Raw genomic sequence first — 21,833 nt, 5'->3', positions numbered from 1 at the left:
TTTGGCGGAAACAGCAAGGACTCAGCCACAATGCAGAGCGGGGCAAAGCGTAGGCTTACAGGTGTGAGGACGTGCAACAGAGTTTATTCTTGTATTACTATTTATTAATTATTCTATTATTTTCCGTACGAACAGTAGGAAACCTCCTTTTGCCCCACCCTGTACAGTTAATAGGCATGTGTCCTCAAGGGTAGAGCTGAGGGGCCTAATAAGGACACTTCTGATCTGAAGATGGTTCCCTTTCCAAGGGAAGGTGATAGAATATCTGATAGAATATCTGTAGGTTGGGGCAAGATTTTTCTCAGTAAATAGTTAGGCTCTGTTACATTTACCATAAGGTCCCAGAGTTTCATGCCAAGGACAAGTGATTCTTAACTAGATGTGAGAGACAGAATCCCCTTGAATCTTTGGGGGAAAAATAACATGCTTGGAGAATCTAGGCTGGTTCCTGGGCATATGTGTTTTTATTAAAGCCCGACAGGTAGCCTCCAGGTAAAGAAGCAGAGGCATGGGGCTGGGACAAACTGAAGCAGGTATAAAGAAGCCCACCCCGCAAATGTCTCAGGGAAGCCCCCACCCCCTGAGATGCTTACATATTATTTCACAGCCACCGAAATTATAAAAATTAGTGTGATGAGTGAACATAGTTAAAGATAACTCAGGTTGTACTGGAAAGGCTGAGCGTGACAATGGTCACACCTGCTTCCTAGAGGCACTCGCGTTGAATTCTTTGATCTATTTCTTGGTTTAAAGTCTTATCTGCAAAGAACTCATAGTGCTCATCCTTGGTGGGCCACATGTCATCTTTATCAGAGATGACCCAGAGAAATATAACGAAGCCTGCATATGTAATTTTAACTTTTCTAGTCACCACATATAAAAAAGTCAAAAAGAAATGGGTGAAATTAATTGTAATGATATATTTTGTTTAACCCAATATAACCCAAATAGTGTCCTTTTGACAAGTAATCAATACAAAAATTATCGATGAGCTATTTCACATTTTTTGCTTGTGTTCAGTCTTTGAAATCTCTTGTGTATTTTATACCTAGGGCCTTTCTCAGTCCTCCGTGGGCGAGAGCTTCACGCTCGTAGTCACATGTGACTAATGGCCCCGTATTGAATAGCACAGACCTAGAGATTTCCTATGATGGCAGATTTCCTTTCATGCAGGTTAAGAACATGATAACCTGCCACTTCTAACAGGTTATTCACTACGGCGCTAAAAGGTATCATAGCGAACAATAGAAAAGTAGCCCTATTCCAGTCTATCTATCAATCAATTATCAATCTATCAATTATCTATCAATTCCCTATCAATTATCTATCTATCAATTAACTGTCGATTCATCTATTTATCTAACACCATGTGGGTAACAGGACAGGGAAACTTAAATTTGAAGGCAATGCCTATATTTTTGGCTTTTTCTTAGATGAAGTTATTATTTAGTTTGAGGGGAGAGGGATTAACGTTTAGAAGCAGAACACAGGACAAATGGAAGTCTGCTGCCCAGTCTGAGAAGACTACAGCCACAGAAACGACACAGGGAAATAAATTGCAAGGGTTAAGGTTAAGTAACGGGGGCAAGTGTCGAACAGATCTGGGGGCCCGACTTCCTCTTTGGGTGCTGTGTTAGGTTAGGATTTTTCGTCAACTGTTAGTATGAGGGGGCTTACCCAGGTCAGTCTGAAAGCTCGCAATGCAGAAATGCAGGGAAATCCATCTTCGTCCTGGGGATGTGTCATTTCAGCTTCCCCACATCCGTTTTCCCTTCTTGTAAAAGCCACTCGGGTCCCTCCTGGAGACACTCCCTCTCCTTCACTCTCAGCCCCGGGCTCGGGCAAGGATTCACTGCGTTCTGTCAGGCAGCAGCGGAGGCTGACCTGGCCTGGCCCCTTGGAGGATTTTGGTCCCCGGGCCGCAGTGGTTGGATCAAGGGTGGGCCCGCTTAAGCCAAGCCAGGTGGGCTCAACCAGAGACACCCTGGGGTGTTTGCTTGAGCCTGTGGGCCGGAACCTAGAAGGATGTGACCTTGGGGCAGCCAGGGTCACCCTAGGAAGCCTGGGAATACCTCCCCCCCGAGTGGGTGGAGGTGCTGAGACATGAAGAGGAACACTGATGATCGCATTTCAGCTCCAGGGTCCAGCTCTGCTTGAAACCAGAGAGCTCTTCCTGACGCGAGTAGACCTCCCAGCTTTCTCCCATTGGGCACCATTGCTGTGCATCAGTTTTTAGTAATTATTTTTTTTCCTCATTTGACACATTCATCCTTGTCTACAACAACGTTTCCCAGTGTGGACTTCTCAGGTTCCCAGTCCTATAAGACGCTTTAAGAAAAAGTGTCTGCATGGTCAAATGCATTTGATAAATTGTGTAGACCAGATTCCCCCATGTGGTGATTCTCAATGCGCTTTAACCCATTTCAAGCTCTCAGAAGTTCTCTAGTGAAGAAATGCGATTAGCTCTGTTTTTCCAAGACTTACTTGGCCATTGCATTGATTTTTTCCCCCCTATGACATCTATCCCTCTCCTACGGAACACGCTTTGCAGGCATCTGCTCTAGGGAGGCAGCGATTCTCCCATGTCTCAGGAGACCTGGCAGGGGCCACCTCTACTTGTGGTAGCCTAGAAGTGTCTATGCATCGCCATTTTGTGAAGAACCACCCTTGAGAGGCCATCTGTCTAAACAGACACGATGTGCCTAACGGAGAAAATGTAAGTGTCTCACACACGCATTTAGAATGCTAGGGAACCGAATTAGGGTGAACCCGGCACTTAACCCAGACAGATTGGCTTTGATGTTTGTCCACCCATTGCATTGTTTATTCATAAACTCCACTGAGGTTTACCGAGTCACTACTTTGTTATAGCCCCTAACCTGCAGGAAGGAATAACCTAGAGAGCCTCATCTGTGAACCTTGCATTATGACAATTATTGCTTTTCTAGTCCTTCCATTACCTTAGTGACCATTTACGCTTCTCAGGCTGCCTGACCTCTAGGAGCCTGTCTCCTTACTTACAGATTAGGGATTATGTTTACATGGATGCCATTGAAATTTTTGAGGATTCAACAAGTTAATGCCTACACAGAACATAGACTAGGATTAGGCAATGTTTAAATGCTCATTATTTTGTTAGTGATAATAATTATTATTTTTATAATAATAATAATACTGTTGGTATAAAATGCAGAGAGAATCCCCAGGCTTGGTAAATGATGGGATTTTTTCCTGAACTTCAGTTTTTGAGTTGTCAGCCCCTGTTGCAATCCGTTGCAGTGGACGGCATTAATCATACCGTTTTGTTCTTCCTGACAGTAATGAATAGTAACTGATACAAACCAGCCTGCTAGGTCGCCGATGTGGCTACAAATGCTCTTTTCCAAGGCAGTTCTTAATTCCCTTTTGTGTGTGAAAGACCATATGCCATCATTCCTGTAGCTGGAAATCCGCTCCGGGTCACAAGGCCATGTTCGATCTCCAACCACGCCTCTGGTCGACCTCTCCTCTGCGAACTTCTGGGAGAAGTTTGAGTCACTTGTTGTTCTTTATAATTTTATCCTTTAATTGGCTGACTGTCTAATTCTGTCTTTTTTCCTCTCATTTAAAAAAAAAAAGTGACTATTGAAGTCAGTGATTCCAGCTGTGGTTTGAGGGTTGGGACTAGTTATTTGAGGGCATCTGAACTCTGAATGACGGCGATGTTCCCAGGGCTTAGGGCTACAGGTGCAGCTCTATGACATACAAAGACTGTTTTTAGGACATTACGAAACACTAAAGACGCTTAATGAGCTTTTGTAACTTTGAAAGGTCTGAGAAATGCCCCTTTATATGAAGGTCAACTGCTGAGGCTCCTCAGCCACCGAGGACACATCTAGAAACACAGGTCTAAGCAATCAAAGGCCTTTCAGCTGCTAAAAACACAACCGTCAGCAAGTGCAGGACTTTATTCAGAGCGGAGGGCAGGGTTTTCCTAAAAGACATGGACTTACCCATGCATCTAAGACACAGGTTGGTAGACTCGTAGATACAGAGAGCAGACTGAGGGCCGCCAGAGGGGAGAGGGGTGGGGGGCTGGGTGGAAAAGGTGAAGGGGCTGAGAAGTACAGATAGGCAGGTACAGAGTGGCCGTGGGGCTGTGACGCACAGCACAGGGAACATAGTCAATAATATCATGATAACTAGGTAGGGGGCCAGGTGGGGACCGGAAATATCAGGGGGACCACTTTGTAAAGTATATGATTCTCTAACCGCTATGCTGTACCCCTGAAACTATTGAGAAATAACGTTGGCTGTCAGCCGTAGCTGAGAAAACAAACAGGGGCCGGTCAACTTCTTCTGGAAAGAGCAGGTGAGCGTTTTTGGCTGGGCAGGCCATGCAGCCGCAGGCCCGGCCCCTCGACTTGGCCTGTCGTAGCGCAGATGCAGAACAGCTGTGGATGAGAGGGGAGCATGTGAGCACGGCTGCCTCCCAATAAAACTTTATTTACCAAACATGTGGGGGGCTGGAGCTGGCCCCCTGGGCTGTGGTTTGCCCATACCTGGACTATAAAACGGGGGCAGATTAGAAGTCGCAGGGCAGAGGGGAACAGCAAGAAGGGACAGCTGCAGAGCAGAAGGAAGAGCAGAACCTTTCAGCGAGAACAGCTCTCCAGGCCCCTCTCGTGTGGGAGAAATGGTTCTGGGGCCAAAATACATGATGGATGATATGACTTCAGATGTGATAACCGAGACTCATAATGATGCTCTGACGCCTTCCAGGAGCTGCCCAAATATAATCTCTGTGTTCTGATTACAAAGACAGTGCATTAGAGAACGTATTTGAGAGAGAGGCACTGAACCGATGAAAATTAAAAAGGAATTTTGACACCTCCAGGTGGTGAGCATTGGTTATCTGAAAAATTCTTAGGGAATTCCCTGTTTTCTGAAACCTGTGGCTCTTGACGTACAACTGTATTTTTACCTTTTGCTCTTTAAGTTCGAGACTAGCTCACAAAACCAACTTTCTCCACAAGTCTTTAGACAGACTCTCTGTGGGGTTTAGGAGAATATTAAAAATCTACATTACCTTTTTTTTTTTTTTTTTTAAAGCAACCTATGCAGAATGAGAAAACATACTTTATGTGCTCACGATTCATGCTGACTGCCGCAAAAGAGCGCTCTCTCAGGAAAACAAGCATCTTGGACCCACTCTTGCTACTCTTGGAGGGAAATTGGTTGTTTCCAGCTTGGGACCCTGCGAATACATCACTCTCGGCAGCTGGGCTGCTGCTGAGTTTGTGCCTTTGAGGATTTTTCGAATACATTCTCCAGGACTTCTTTACAGGAAGGAAATTCTGTGCCTCTCTATTCAGCAGATTCTAGCTCTTTCTCCTCTCTGCTCTGAATCATTCTATATTTATGGTTATTGATAAGGAACATCAATAATGGCTGGGATTTCTTCTACTCCTCTCTTAGATAGAGTTGATGTTCACATTATAAAACATGAATTTGTACAGACGGCTTAGAAATTTTCCAAGTTGTTTATAAAACCTCTGGGAGGTTTTCACCATCAGGGGTTGACCGTCAAGGATAAAGGTAAAAAATGATTGAAAAAATATCCTGACTTTACCTCTGCGAAAATGTTTTCTTCATAGCTATGAGTTTATTCTAACTTTGCAATAAGACTGCAAAGTATTGCACGAGGTTTTACTACTGGGGACCGTGGAGTCAGACCCCACAGATGCAAAGCCTGGTTTCCTAGCTCAGGCCTGGGTGATGTTCAGTAAGTCACTTAACCTCTCTAGACCTGTTTCTTTATTTGTAATATGAATCCTGAATTCTGTTTTTCAGGGTTGTTGGGGGAATTAAATGAGATAATAATACACAAAGAGCTGGCAAGTGTAATCATGTAGACTGTGAACGGCACAACTCCAGGGGGCGCCAGTCAGATGGGCTATAATGCAGCGTGGCAGCCCTGGCCCTTCGTCAGTGCCTGACATAGGAAACTCTGATTATTGCTGTTATTGTACTGAGGAGCTACTCAAGGCACACACATGTTATAAAACCTGTCTATGGTTACATATGTCCTGGGGAAAAAACATCATCTGTGACAACAACTACTAGGCATACATTATTATCAATGACTCTGGTGTGTTTAATATTAGATGTCAGTTGTTAGAGTTAGATCATCAGTAATTATCCAGTAAAAGCTTGGACTAGATTTTTGTTTTTCTGGATTTGATTCATCTGGGTCCTGATTCTGGAGTTTCTTCAAGAGAACTCTTTAGCTGTTTTATCCTATGCCTAGAGTCATATTATTGTTAGGAAAGTAAAGTTCTATTCATTCATTCATTCATGAAAGGCTATTGAGTACCAAATTGTGTGTGACACTCTTCCAGGCACAGAGGCTCTGAAGATGACCAACATGGCTGCTCAAGAGCTCACAGACTCAAGGGGAGGCAGACAGGTGAGCAGTTCATGAGAGCAGGTGAGAGATGTCCTGAAAGGGTGAACTGTTTACTCACTGACTCGCTGCTTTCCTTATTTGCTTAAAAAACAGGTGCATAATGCATAACACTGATCATGAACTAGGCGCTGATGTTATGGTAGTCACAGGATACCAAGAGTGGGTTAGACTTGGTCCCTCCCTTAAGGACATCAATAATAGCCCAGGGTAGGCTTCCTGCGGTCAGGGAGTCTGGAACAACTCTGGCAGGACAAGCAGGAGGAGGAGGCTGGGCAGACGTGGAAGGGAGTGGTGTTGCGGGCAGCCCAAGGAAAGTCCAAATGCCCTGGTGCTGTCGGGCCCGGGTTGCTGATGATGTCCAGCCCTATGCGGGACAACTCCCATGGTCTTCGTCAGTCCTCTTTCCACCTCTGCACCTCAACGGCCCCAAGGAGAACAATAATCTCTCCATTAACAAGCCTGCAGGTCCAAATGCGGTAGGTATGCGAAATTTCTTTGGAAATTATAAGGAGGAAGGTATTACATCAAAGAGAAGAAGGGATCTTTTTAAGTCCAGGATATAACCCCCAATGAAGAGTGTCTTCATTATGCTATCAGGAAAACCTGAGACAGAGACCTGGAGGCAGGTACTCCCGGAAAGGTGGGGTAAGGGAACTGGGAAAATGCACCAGGAAGCAGAACAATTCAACAGACGAGCCGTTGGGACTGAGGTTGCTGCTTGGGCAATGGAAGTTCGATTCTGCCAGGACCTCCTAAAAAGCAAAGGGACTACCTCCCAGAAAAGTGTGCCCCGAGGATGGGAGGTGTGGGTATTTGATCCGTTAGTTCTGTCAACCAATAAAGATCTGAGGCTGTAAAACAAATTAACAGTTTATCTGGGGTCTCAAGGGATGCGAATCGGAGAGACATAGATTCAGGTAGCAACCGAAGCTGAACTCTGGAGATAACAAAGGAAGGTAGGATTTATAAGGGCCAACACCACAAACTGTAATTGTTTCATGCAAATGAAGGATTGCTGCTCGCTTAACAGGGATTGGTTGGTTCCAATATGCAAATGAGGGAGGTGAAAATTACCAGGAAGGGAGTGAAGTCCATATATGTCCTTGCAGGTTGTTCAGAATGTCTGTAGCCCCAGGATGTTTACAGGTGGCCTTGACCCAGGTTTCGCAACAGGTTTAACAACCTACTAGAAGCTGGGAGAACTGAGGCAGAAGGTGTGCATAGGCCTCAGTGGCCTCCTGGCTCTGTTTTAAGTGACTCTTAGCAATGCTTGCTCTACTTTATGCTATTATATTTTTATTTTTTCATTATCAATTCCTATTCCTCTCCTTCAGGTCATGGGTCTGGATGACAGTGGGCAAAAGGCACAATTATCTAAGGAATGTCCACAGGGTTCCAATACCTGATTCATTTCCAGCTTCCAGACCTAACATGCCTCATAGTTACGCGTCACTTTTTCTCCTGTAATGCGTATTAGTAACATGCCTGCTGGGGAAGAGCCACACACATTAGTGATACAAATTTGTTAAAAGGCTTTTCTCCCCCTCAGTTCTGATGTTGCTTCTTTTGAGATAATCTTTCTTACCATTGAACGTTCCCATAGAACATGGGTCGGGCTAAGAAGTATATCCATTATTAAAGCGGACTCTTCTGTAGCCAAATTATGATTACATATCCAATTTTAGAATTCAAGTAATTAGCTGATGAAGCAGGAAAAAATACAATGGCTTTGGGTGCACAGTGCCTGGAATTTTAAATTCTGACTGTCTTTTGAGACTTTGATAAAAGTACACTTTATCATAGTAAAACATGTTATAAGTAATATAGACTTTTATATATACACACACATATATATGCCTCCCACTGGGCCTTGAACACCCAGCAAGCCTCACCTATCAAAAGGATGCTAAAAATAGTCTCATCCACAAAGAGGTTCTGAAGTTTGACTTCTGATACAAACATTCATAAGACTCTGCTGTAATTTGGTAACTTCTATATCAATAAAATCTCCTTTCAAATTCTCTGATTAAGTCTGTCTCTTTAGCATACAGACAATATGTTTGCATTTTCAGGATTGAAATGAGAATGTTTCTACTCACACCTTTGTGCTCTGCTAGATGTCTGCTTTACAAAGCAAGCTTCTGCTGGCCGTACGTTAAGTATCTTTGAAGATGAACATAGGAAGGTAGGAAATTTGGGCCAAATGTGCGACCTAATTATTTGAGTTTCTGGATGTGGCAGCTGTTCATGACTTTAGCTGTTTCAACTGAAACAATTAGCTGTAAGTCCTCATTCCTAACTCTTCAGTGTCCCTGAGTAGGCAGTTAGCTCCCTAATTAGCTGAGTGATCTTCGGCAAGCCACCGTATAGACGGGAAGTTGAAGGTCGGAGTGGAAAATGTCGATCACCACGCTTTCCTCGGAGCTGAAAACCACCTAGCGTGGTGCTCTGCATGTAGTGTGCCCTCATTGAAGAGGTATTTTTGAGCATCTGCTGTGTGCCTGGCATTGCTCCAAAGGCTGAGGTTACCATGGTGCAGGCAGACAGACAAAGGCAAGGAGAGAAATAAGGCTTTCAGGCTGTGTTATAGAGAGGGCACAACTCTGAAGACTGAATACCCAGGAACATCTCTCTGGAAAGGGGACTTTGGAGCAGAGACCATAATGACAAAGGGTCCGTCCTGGATGGATCTCTGGGCGGAGGGATTATTGACCCAAGATCCTAAGTTAGGCAGGAGCTTGGCATATCTAGAGAGCAAGGAGGCCTGGAGGGCCGTGGGCAGGAGAGAGAGAGACGTATGGAGGGAACTGAGGCCGGGGCTGGGTCGCGAAGGGCCTGGAAGACACGATTCAGGTTTTGCTCCAAGTGTGATGGGAAACCATTATCACCTTTCAAGCAAGGGAGTGACTTGACCCGATGGGAGTGTTTATAAGGTCACTCTGGAGGCATAGTGGGGAAGAAATCCAAGCAGGAGAGGATGCAGGGAGGCCTGACAGAAGGACATGAGGCCAAAGCAGATGGGTGGGAGGGTGAAAGAAGACAAGTGGAAGAATGGGAGTATGTCCTAGAGGCAGATCAAGAGGCGGGACTTGGATGGAAGGGGAAGAAGCAAGGAGATTCCTAATTTTGTTTGAGAAACGGGGTAAACAGAGGCGCTGTTCTCTGAGACAAGAGAGACGGAGAGAGGAGTAGGTTGGGAAGGGGGTTAATATGTACGTGTAGAGCTGCTGGCTTAGCGTGAGGTTCCCCATGAGGAGATCCTGAGATGACGATGCAAGTGTAATTAGATTATTTGGGAGGCGATCCCAAGGAATGCTGATATGAGACAGGAGCAGTGAGGTGGCGGGGGGTGGGGGTGGGTCACAGGACCCCTGCAGGGTACCTGATCAGGCAAGTTACCCTAGCGGGCAGGTTCCCCTTGGAGAACTCTGGGGCTCAGTGTAGAACCATGCATCTCAGTGTTATTCCACCCGAGTATTGAGGAAGCTGGATTTCTTAATCTGTCAACTCCCTGCAGCCACTGATTGAAGGCTGTTCCTGAGGGGTGGGTGGGTAAGGGTTTTTAGCACCTATACACTGCTGTGTGTGCACATGTAGAGCCCCTAGCTGCCAGGGTAGGTCCGTAGGTAAGGAGGTGCAGGTGGGTCAAGACAGGGATGTGAGCAGCACTGGCTACAATGCCAAGTGGGCAACGAACCCAAGTCTGTGGCTCAGGTGAGGGGCCAGGACTTCTCTGTGTCTAGAGAGTATCTAGAACCATGAGACCAGAACAAAAAATTCACCTATGAAGAAGAGAAAGCCCTAAAGTGTAAAGTGCACGGGACGTCAGTATTTCTTGATGGCTCCGAGGAAAAGAATTGAGAGAGTAGCCATTGAGGTTGGAGGGAAATCATTGTAGTGTCACTGGAGCCAAGAGAAGGTCTTCAACATAGTGGGAAGGACCAACAGTGTGAGACGCGGCTCAGGGTGGAGGAGCTGTGGAGAGCAATGGATGACACTGCTCCCCCTGACGGTGTTCGCTTGATACCTGAGGTTATGATTTATGATTCTTAGAGTCTCAAAGATCACATTTCAATTACAGTTTTCTGTTGAGCTGCCTTTTGAAACCTTATGCTCTAGGATACTCATATCGTGGAACAAGAATTCTCTTCTGGAAGGCGGGCCTTTTGTTGCACAGGCTTTCCCTGCTGGGCGAGTGTCCGAGGACCCATGTGTGTCAGTGCGCCAGCTGGTGCTGTTGTGAGAGGCTGCATTCGGCTTCAGCGAATTTTTTTTTGAGAATTCTTTCAGCACATTAGCCCATTTCATGATGGGTGAGTTATAAGCACACCTGGCCATACCATGCTACGTGTTCAGCAGTTTTTGACCAAAAATGGCATGACCCCCGTGCCCCACCCTCCCTATTCACCCCATTTTGCCCCATGTGACTTTTTTGTTTCCCTAGATGAAAAAAATCCTCTAAGGGAAATGTTTTGCCAATGTGGAAGAGGTGAAACAAAAAATGGCAGAAGCACTAAAAGGCATCAAAATCCACGAGTTCAAAAACTGCATTGAGCAGGGGAAAAAACATCTCAATTGTGTATTGCACCGGATGGAGAGTACTTTGAAGGTGACTGAAGTTTAAATATGTAAGAATAAATACACAATTTTTTATAAATAAACTCTGGGTTTCTTTGGGTTCCTCCCTCATATTCCCTTGAATTCCTAATAGAGATACCACAAACCTTGGGTGAATGTATTTCAATGAAATTTTCCTGCAGAACGAGGACTTTGCTTGGAGCAGGAAATTTCTAGACAGTGGGAAGAGAAGATGTCTCAATAAAACACCTACTTTGTACCTCTGAGATTTCTAGTAGCAGTTAAGTTCTGGAAAACATATCTTCCCACATAGAACTCATAACAATGGTCATTCTGGAACTTGTATTACCGAGATAGTTCTTGTGTAAAGGTCTCCCGAAGAATAACGACTTGAGTTTCTTAAGCAGTTCTATGCCATCAAGGCAGTGTTCCTCTTAAGAACTTCTATACCCTTAAACATGTTAAAAGCACACTCAGAAATATTAGGCATTTGAGACCCCACAGTCTCAAGGAATGTTCACTAAATTACTCTTCTTTGGATGTCTACCTGCAAAATGAGATTTGAGGGAGGACTCCTCTCCCCAAGGCTGAAAATTTGTTTAGGTCATGTAGAGAAATATTTGTCAAATAAGTAAAAGGGCTCATTGAACAGGACCCTCCCCTACCCCCGATCATATTTGCCACTTCAGCTGTATAATAGGTCCATATGACTTCCTCTTGGCCTGAGAGAATGTTCGAGGCAGGCCATCTGGGCTATTTTAACGTCTTCTCTTATTGCAGCCTTTCAAGAAATGTCATTATCACAATTCCTGTCTTAAGTAGAGGAAGTGGAGCCAAACGGATAGTGGATTGTTAAGACCAACTTGTCACTTTGGGGACACTGTTGTCGAGGTAGCCAAAGTGAGTTCTGAAAGAATTATTTAAAAGTAAATACTGAAATCCTTGACAGTATCCAGGATTTAATTTTTATCAGTTCAGATTAGGGAAACGCTTCAGACCGTTCCTCAGCCCTGAGTTCTGACTGATGCTTTTGCTGTTTCTCTGAGCTTTTGTATTTCCTAAGATCCCAAGACTGTAGCTCACGCTTCCACATCTGAGATTTTGTGCTCACCTTCTTTGTGATGAACATTTGATTGGAAAGGAGGTACGTATGTGGGCGTGTACCTGTACACATCCATGTGCCTGCGTGTGTGTTATGTGAATTTTTGCAAACAAATCAGTTGTCTTGCTTGGGATCTGTACTCTTTTTGACTGTTTTACACAGTGTCTTGCAGTGTGATCTAAAAATGTCAAGAGCTACAGATTATATTCAATATTTTGAGGAGGGTATGAAGGGAAGATGACCCTCTCACCAACACCTTCCATGGCTCCCAGCGCCTGTTTCTGATGCTGTTCTTGTGACGATCCAGTTGCAGAAACATCACTGCTCCACCTCCTCTACCTTCTGCCATGCTGGGTTACGTGTTGGGCTTCGATATCTCGGAACAGATGGGGAGAGAGAAGCTGATGGACGCCAGAAGAGTGATTGGTTGTTTGTTTCTCAGTTCAACCCTTGGATCATAGAATTAAGCTATAGATAGTAATGGAGAGTTAATTTCTCTTTCTTTCTTTGGAGCTAACTGTATCCTTTGATTCAGAGAATATGCACCTGTTTCTATTAAATCAATCTCCCTTAATGATACAGCAAGAATCACATCCCTCTGTCTTTGGGTGTATAGATTTTCTCTCTCTCCAGTCTTTGGTTTACTGTGTCGTAAACACGTTAGACCTGTTGTGTATCTGTGAGTGATTTACTGGGAGCTGTGCAGTATGAATATCAGTTAAACCTGCCAATCCTGAGAAAGAAGATCCCTACGAATAAGGGTTCCAGGAGGCTCACTGGGCTCAAAATTAAAACCAGAGCCTCGCACCTGTTTCTAAGCCACGCTGGAAGGAGAAGCCGACACTAAGCTGCCCGCCTCCGGCACCAAACGAACTCACTGCCCGCCCTGTGTTTCTCCAGGCTGAGCCAACCCTTATAAAGGCGTTACTGGAATTGCGTTTGCACCAATCGGACTGAGGCTTTTCCCATCCAATCAGAACTGCGTAGCTATAGTCTAATGAGCATCTTCTCCAACCAATCAGAGTGTCCCCCTTGGACCAATCGACAGCGCTTTTTGGATCAAACCGAGAACTTGGAGTCCTCATTTGCATGGGGATAAACCAATCAGGGATGAGGGGTGGGGACATCTTTCTATATAAGTAAGCTGCCCGGGGGTTCTGAGACCTCGTTTACCCTGGAGACTGGAGGCCCTGCTTCCCTGGCTGGAGCTGCAACGCAGGCCCCAGCTGGTAGGGGAGGCTGGGGCAGGGCCATGGCCGAGCCGGAGGGGGCCTCGCCTAGGGACTGCCTGGCTGTGTGCACCCACAGCTGGGCCTTATCACAGTGGGGCTGTTTGCACGGGCAAGTTTCCTGCTTCACCGGACCCCACGTTGGGGATTCCTGTTGGCCTTGAATCGGCACCAATGACCTGCAGTTCACAACCCCATGCCAGCCCGGAAGTCCGTGAAAAGTGAAACCTCCCAAGAAGGTACGTGATGCTCCATTCTGCCCCAGACCGGGCTGCAGAGACACCGTGCCAGGACAGAGAACACTTTTCTTCTTGTGGTTTAGCATCGTGTCCACTGAAAGCTCTGAGTTACTGGTACGTGGCGCTCCTTTCAAACGTCTCAGATTTTTCAGGACTGTCCTGATTTTTTCATTCAGATTTTTTTTTCTTTTTTGGTATCTATCTGCAGTGTTCCTCATTAAAAAATCAGGATATGAGAGATAATAGGAGAGTTTAAAAGTTTGAAGTACCTTCAAAAGTGCTCCAATAGTTCACATCCTGAGTTTTTATTTCTCCTCGTCTCTAAAGGGGCCTCTAATTGTGACCCTTTGGGCCTGGGCGTTTTGTTCAAGGAATACCCCCCACATCACGCCCTTCAGGCCGGCCCCGGGCAGGTGCAGAGAGAGGCGCTCCCATGCTGGCGATATGTAGGCGTTGGGGCGGGGGGCCCCCAACATGAAATGGTCAATCACGAAACCATTTTGTCTGTCATTAAAACCTCTTTGTGAGTGGTCACTGTTCTTCCCTCACCTGAGAGAAAATTAAAAGACAAGTTGAATAAAAAATAATTGCTCTCCTTTTCCAAAGGGGAAATGTCTCTCAGGAAGAGAGGAAGAAAACTTTCTGGCAAAAATTCAGTCTTTCATTGAAAAGCACTTTAATTCCCCTCAAATAGTCCAACATGTTATTTCCCCCCGACAATAGGATTAGTTTAAGCAAGAAAAAATTTCTAGAGCGTTCCACTGCAGGTTTGCTTCCTAGGTATTGCCACCTGCTCCGTGTCTTTCTAGACGCCTGGGACATTTGTACGGCGGCCAGGCCGTTGTGAACTACGGCAAAGGCCACGTCCAGAGTTTTCTCAGTCTGGAGGGATTTAAGGGTTCGCAGCGGCAGTCGCCTGCCCACACCGCCACCCACCACCCTACCCCCAAGAGGGGGCCTCAAAATTAAAGGGCTTTGGAGGCCATGTTGGTTAAGAGAATAAACTGGGAGGGTATGTTAAGAATTAAGACACGTTGCCCCCCAGAAGCTACCCCAGAAGCGGAGTTTGAGACCGTTGGGAACCTAATGACAAAACATAGCGGAAATAATTTGACTATGTCTGATTCCACGGGGGGCTCAATGTTAATTTCTTTTCCTTTGAGCCTCGCAGATTTCTACCACAAGCTAGGATTTGCCGCGAAAGAAATGACCTGGATGAGAGGCGGTGGAACCGGAGGAAGGCGTGTCTCTGCAAGTCTCAGGTAAGGGACTTCGGAACCCCAGTGTCTCTGTCTGGAAAGTGGAAGGGTGGGAGCACGTGATCCTCGCTTTGAACAGCTTTGGTGTCTTTCGCGCTGTGATTTCTGAATGCAATGTTGTAAACAGTTCAAAGCCATGTAGAAGGGGACCTTTAAACAAAATTCAAGTCACTGAAAACAAGTTTTCTATCCCTAAACTCTCTGGGTGAATGATCACTGTCGTCGTCTTTCATGCGAAATAAAATAGCAAAATCATTTCCTCATTATGGATGTAAATAAACACATTGTAATAAGACTGAAAATAGGAACATGAACGTGGGTGAGGGTGTGTGTAATTCCGACAGCAGAGAACAACTCCTGGTGGCATCTTCCTGTATTTCTACTGGGGCTGTTCCTGTGGACCAGGTGTTTTGTGTAATTGCCCCATATTGCATGTAGTCATTTTACACCTTGTCTTAACATTACAATGGTTTCGCTCACGCGTGCACATTTTTCCTGATCTTTTTAATAGTTGAGTGGATATATTTAATTACTTCCCTATTGCCGGGAAATTCTTTCCATGTTTTACTCTTAAAAATAATATTACGGTAAATATCTTCACTCCTATGAAACCTGGTCTCCCTCCAAATCTATCTGACTTCACAAAAACTCAGTTGCTTGGCTTAGGATACAGAACCCTGGCTGATCTCATGTTGTACAGACTGTTTTATCTCGGTGTTTACAGTTACTCATGGTGATGTTTGTAAAATGCTTACGGATCTGCGTGTGACGTCAACCCCAAATTAGATCTGCCAGTCATTTGGGAAAGCTAACTGGGCGCAGCTGGGTCGGGGAGGCTTGTAGTAGGAACATGCCTGCAAAGAGTCATCTGGAACCTGCTGGAAGCCGTAACTCTCCTGTTGTAGGGAGGAAGAATGTTGTCCCCATGGAGGTATGGCTCCAGCTCTCATGGCCGCTATCCCCAGTGACAATCAGATGTCACCCCTCGGGACCCGGGTCTCTATCTCGCGGTAGAGGAGATGACATTCTGCTCCCCGGCCTGCCACCGTTCCTTGCCATTACTCTAACCACTGAAGAGTGTTACATTTCTTAGTGCTGTGAAAATTGGTATTAAAAGAAGTACTTTAAAAACAGAAATGGGAGCTTAAGAGCTATAATAAAAGAATAACCCTTAAAGCAAGTCAATTGGAAAGCACAATGAAGTCGATAGTGGTCTTTTTAGTTTAGTCATGAATTTGTTAGAGAAAAAAGATGACTTTTCTGAAAACCACCGTCTGCACCATAAGTAGATCCATTAACACTGCTAAAGACACCAAGAAGGTTACGCTCGCTGCCACGGCAGTTCACCCCCATTGCATTTTAATTTTCTCTGTTCAGTTTCCCTGAGTCTCGTCCACACTTGGCCATGCCAGAAGGCTCTCGTTACTCCCTAATGGACTGTGATCTTCAGGGTGAACTTGGTCTCTTGAAACAAGAGTCCCTTGTGTTACTTAGACCTCTAAGTGTTGACAGGTCTGGCGAGGGGCCGGACGCTTTAACAACTCCATTTGCTTAACACGGCTGCGTGTCATATTTGATCACATTGGCATCTGAGGGCCAGGCCAGAGATTTTGGATAGGGTTATGTCTTGACCTGTCAACTTCAGGTTTACCCACATTCCCTATAGAAATGTTATTAAACATCCACACAGAGGAAAATCTATTTTAATCATATTAGAACCTTTAAATAATGTTTAAGTTAGGAATATTCTTTTTAAAAATGCAATTAGTCACCCTTCCATTGAGTTTATTTTGAGCAATATTTTCGCAACCGTAACCTGTATAAAACTTCTACATAGTAATGCATAGTAGTTGAGAATGAATATTCATCTTCGTTTCATTGCTCTGAATTTTTAAGGTTATAGTCTAGAAAACAGTATGTCCCAGCGTGTTGTTTCTCATTCAATCAGTGGGTATTTATTAAGTACCTGCTATATCCTTACCACCTGTCAGATGTTAGGTATGCGATTCCAGCCCACCTGCAAATATTCCCTACTAATCTCATCTACCTCGTCAATTAAATCCCAAGCTGCTTAAGGCCAGAGATCATGTCCTGACTTCCTTTTTTAGCCTCTGAAATAGTAAAATCTGTGCAAAAAGCACCTAGGAGATGCTAAATGAAAGAATAAAAAAAAACAACGAAACCAGATTAAACCTACAGTGCTTAACAAAACTGGTTTATCACGCGAGATTTGGAAATCTTTTGATGAAGGCTGTGACGTGGGATATGGTGTCTCTGTTCTTTCCTTTGCTTAAATTCTTCAAGCCTCGTGGCCGAGGCAAGGGGTAGTGGGAGGCAGGGAACAGAGACAAGGGACTGTTGAAAGTACTGGAGATGTGGGGCAAAGCTCCTTTGGTAAAGACAGAAAAGGACCTTAGGAGCTGCCTGTCAACCTCTCCTACAGAGGACAGAAATGAAGCCTTGTGAGCCGGGAGAACACGCTCACATGGGCCTGGTATCTTAGTGGCGGTGGCAATGCGGGGAGTGAAATCCCGGCTTTCTTATTCCAAATCCTCTCCTCCTTGTCTTACTTTTAGACACTGGTCATACTCCTGCCTTGGTTGGGGCTTTTAAGTTACAGGCAACATAACCTGGTTCTGATCCGTTTAAACAAACGAGGAAGGGTGTGGGGTGGGTCACAAAATTAAAGACAGACTCGAAGAACCGCACCCCAGAATTGCTTTTTGCCTCTGGAGAGCAGGAACGAAAGGGGAGTGCCTCTGGGAGCCGCCGTCAGAATGCGTCCGCCCCGGGGGTTCTCAGTCTGTGCGTTACTGCACTCAAGGCTCCGTTCCAGGGCGAGCCCTCGGATTGCTCTCGCCTGGGTCACCTGCTGCCCCTTAGGCAGGAGAGGGTGGGGCATTTGGATGAACAGTGCCAACAAGCCTGTATCTGGGGGCGGGGGGGGGGGTTTCCAAAGCCAAACCAGGTGCTGTTATTAGAGGAGAGAGAACGGATGCAGGGCAGGCAAAGAGTGCCAGCTCACAGCTGACTATTGGCTGATGAAATCAAGTCTCATAAATAGGTGGGCATTGCCCTCCCCAAATATTTACCACCCTGTTCCTGTCTGTCATTCCGTCCCTGAGCTCAGTACTCCCAGGACCCTTCTACTCCACAGGAAGGATGCAGGTCTGGAAAGGGGAATCCCTTGTTACCCCTCTGCTCTACCTCAACGTTTGCCCTTCCTTTCGAGTTTCTTCCTCTTCAAAGACTACAACCATTTACATAAACTCTACACCCCATTGTCACACCTCCGTTGGGGATCTTGCTGCAAAAATTCCAGCTCTGCCTACCCTGCGCCCCATGACCCCATGGCTTAATGGGTGCTCTGCCCTTACCTCAGAGGGGGAGCATGAGACCCTCAGCTCTGCCCCGAATTCCAGCATTGGTTAGGCATGTCTTCTGGAGGGAGCGAGAATTCAGGGGTAACCGAGACTCATAGGAAGAACCGAAAGACAGGCATGTGACGAGCAGACAGGGGGCCAAGCAAGGAGGAATTGAAACCGCAGGCTAGGGAAGGGAATGTGAACTGATGTCCCGGGTCATGGAGAAAATAGCGGGGACTACTTGGGGGGGCCTCTTGAAGACTCTTTACCAGATTGGCTTGGATCTGTTAAATGTGGCTTTTGACCTATGGTGGTTTGAGGGTGCCCCTCAGAGTCTGGCGCCTCCTGCCTAGATGACCCACTTACACTCAGCATGACTAAATAGCGTGTTCTCTAACGGCCCCGTGTCCCCGTGCACCTTCTTCTCATTCAGTGTCTCGTTGTCATTCGGGGACAATGAAAACCGGCCTTTCCTTCTCTCTCGGGAAAGCTCAGTGAGGCCCCCGAAGAAACAGGGCGGAGTAATGAAGGGAATTGACCGTGGCCAACTCGCTGAAATTTTATTCTGTTTTAAATAGCCCCTCCTGAGCACCTTGACACAAGTTTTTTCCTTTTGACTCCTATCCCACATGAGCTGCTTCCTCGTGAGCCTTGTGACTTAGCTTTGGGGAGCTCGTGACCTTCCTGCCCCTGAGCCCTGATTCGGCATGTCTGCCTGGTCGTCGCATCCCTCACCTGCTTAAAGGAACGTTTTGAATGAAACAGCTAATCAGCAGGTGACTAACGACTCAGGCCCTGGTATCTGTGGTGTCTTCCTAGAAAAATTGGAATTGACCAGATGTGATACCTTTACTGGAACCACCATTATCCCAGTCACCATGATTAAAAATGTATTGATCAGACGGTGTTTTTTGTAAGTAACAGAGACTCACTAAATTAGCTAAGTAACAGGGTTATTATAAAGATGCACAGAAGTCTCAAAGGAACAAATAGCTTGGCTTCTTGCGAACTGCTAAGTCTTCAGGGGACCTTCTTTCTGTCTGCTTCTTCTTTTCTGGTTGCCGGCTCACTGCTGAGGCTTCTCCTTTATTAACCCTTCCGTACCTTTTCGTAATGGTGGCTCGTGTGTGGTTTGGTGCTGTTATGGCTCGCACATCCAGCCCTGACCCTATCTGAGTTTTACATCACTTGACATCTCTCCTTCCAATGCTTGCATGAGATGACTGATGATCTCTGATGTCTACCCTCTGCTGCCAGAGGTCAAGGTCATCTGGTAAGGTCATGGTCACATAGGTGCCCCGCCCCAATCCCGCTTCTGCAGGATGGGTGGTGTGGGCTGTTTAAGGACAGGGTTGTGGCCAGGCACACGCTACACACCTGGATCTACTCAAATCCTCCTTCATCTGTGGGTCCGTCTTTCTTTATCCCACATCTTGCCTCTGGTTCCCAAGGACGATGAACGCTTCAGACTGAGGTGCACACAGCCTGGGGTGGATGCCTCCATGGGGCCTGACGCCCCTGGCCTTGCCGAGACAGAAGACGACTGCTCCAATCCAAGGGGAAGGGGCTCTCAGGGAGGCTCTGTCTGTCTCTGGGAGAAACAGTATTGGAAACCGATGAAGATCCATGGCTGAAACCCGACAGCAAGATACTTAACATCGTTACTAGCTGTGCTAACTGATTTAATGAATAGGGGACATAACGAATGAGCGTGTTTACCAAGTTAACTTGTGAAAATGAATATCTGTAATTAAAGCGTCTCACAACTGACAGGCAAACAGGAAATTATTGTTATTATTATACACAAATCATCTTAAAATACCAGAACTTAATAAATGGGGGGAAAAACAAACAATGGGTAAAACTGTCTGCTAAATAAAAAATAATGACGAACACCTGTGGTCTTTTTATAGGCCTCCAGTGGAGGGTTTTTTTTCTGAAGACCTAATTATGTTTTTGTAATGGTACCTTTTCATTATTTCTCTGTACATTATTAAAAGAAAATGTCTATATTTTCTCTGTGTAGAAGGTCTGGCACATAGATTCAGGCACGTGGGTTTCTTCATGCGACTTTGACAGTTCTAGCTACTTACTGGCTAAGAATATTGGCTGTGGCAAGGCTGGGTTTTCCTCTTTCGTCATACTGGGACCAGGCCAGGGGAGAAGGGTGACCTAGAGCCCTTCAGACAGACTCTGCCAGCGAAGAACTGAGAACCAGTGTAGCTGCCCGGGCACCAGAGCCAGCCCTGTAGTTGGCCTCCCTGGTCCCGACCCCCAGCTTCGTCCCTTCGACCTCTGTGCCTTGGTTTTCCCATTTGGAAAATGGGGATAATCATTACACACATCTCCTAGAGTTATTATTTAAGCAAATACATGAAAGGAGCTTATTATGCTTAGCCCATCATAAATGCCACTAACTGCTAGCTACTCTGCTTGCCTGCCGGCTGCCATTCTTTAACTGAGTAGGTTTGGGGGAGGCAGTGCGGGGAGGCACCAGCTGTATAGTCAGGGAGGAACAGGAGCACGAGTAGTCCAGTTCTACAGAGCTGAGAGTGTATTTCCTCTCTAGCCCTGAACAGGGCACCCAGACCCCTGGGGCGAGTCTAGGTGGGAACCAACTTAAAATAAGTATGTGCAAAAGCAGCGATTACACCTCCCACTTGCGAAGAACACTTCAGCCAAGTGAGCGTTTTTGCACACATTCCCTTACTTAGGGCCCACGATAGCCCGCGGCTGTGCTCTGTAGAGGCTCAGGGAGCCCGGGTGGGGGCCCGAGTGCTGTGGTCTCGGGAAGGCAACCTTGAGCGTCTATCTCTGAGCCGTGGCTCTTTCATCCGTCCATTGGTGTTATTCTCAGGGTCAGAAGAGGGGAAGAGAGCGCAGTGCCTGACGTGCAGCAGGGACCCAGTCTCCTCAACCGCCGCGCATCTCGTGAGACATCTGAAGACACTGAAGCTCGGGCTAAGCACCTTGTCCATAGGTCACGTTGCTAGGAAGTAGCAGCGTTGGGGCCGTAGTCCCATTGTAGGGCTCTCGGCTTGATGCCACAGCTTCATTCTGCAGCAGCTGATAGATGAGCTCGAACTTGGGGCTGGGGAGGTGGAAGATGAAAAAGGACATCTTTTGTTGTCGTTTGGCTTCTCCAGTAGCTGTCTTAGCAACAGTGTCCCAGGGAAACGCAGAACCTAAGTCACGGGGACTGTCAGCATTAGTTGATCTTCCGAAAGATGATAAGCAGGAAAGGAGCATTTTAGCTGGTGAAGCCCAAAAACTGGATGTTGCTCTCCACTGCCCCCTTTACCTACCCTTCCTACGGAGCTCTGCCCTAGGGATGGGTCTGTCTGCTTCCCTCCAGCTGACTCCACACTACTTACTCACTGTTCTGGTCCGAGTCTGGAGTTCAGCTGAATTATACACGATGCTTGTCTAAGAGACAGATGAGGTCTGTCTGGAAAAAGCCCAGCCATTGGGAATGGTTTGTGCAACATCAGTGTAACCTGGCCGCCAAGGGGAGTGGGTTGGAATGCACATGCGGGAGCAATGGTGACTTCACTGTACTAGTCAGTGGGGGCGGTAGATGCCATTGAGTGAGCATGTGTACTGTGTGGTTGTC

At 46.2% G+C, this 21,833-nt stretch overlaps 1 pseudogene; it reads right to left on the bottom strand.

Annotated features, from left to right (window-relative positions):
* Nucleotides 1–21,340, bottom strand: part of LOC149993946 (ferritin light chain pseudogene) — a 97,798-nt pseudogene extending 76,458 nt beyond the window's left edge.
* Nucleotides 21,341–21,833: the final 493 nt, after the last annotated feature.

Source organism: Furipterus horrens, unplaced genomic scaffold (genome assembly GCF_987537825.1).
Source record: "Furipterus horrens unplaced genomic scaffold, mFurHor1.1.pri manual_scaffold_13, whole genome shotgun sequence".
NCBI lineage: Eukaryota > Metazoa > Chordata > Mammalia > Chiroptera > Furipteridae > Furipterus > Furipterus horrens.
The sequence above is the reverse complement of the archived record's forward strand: the minus strand, read 5'-3'. Positions and strand labels throughout refer to the sequence as shown.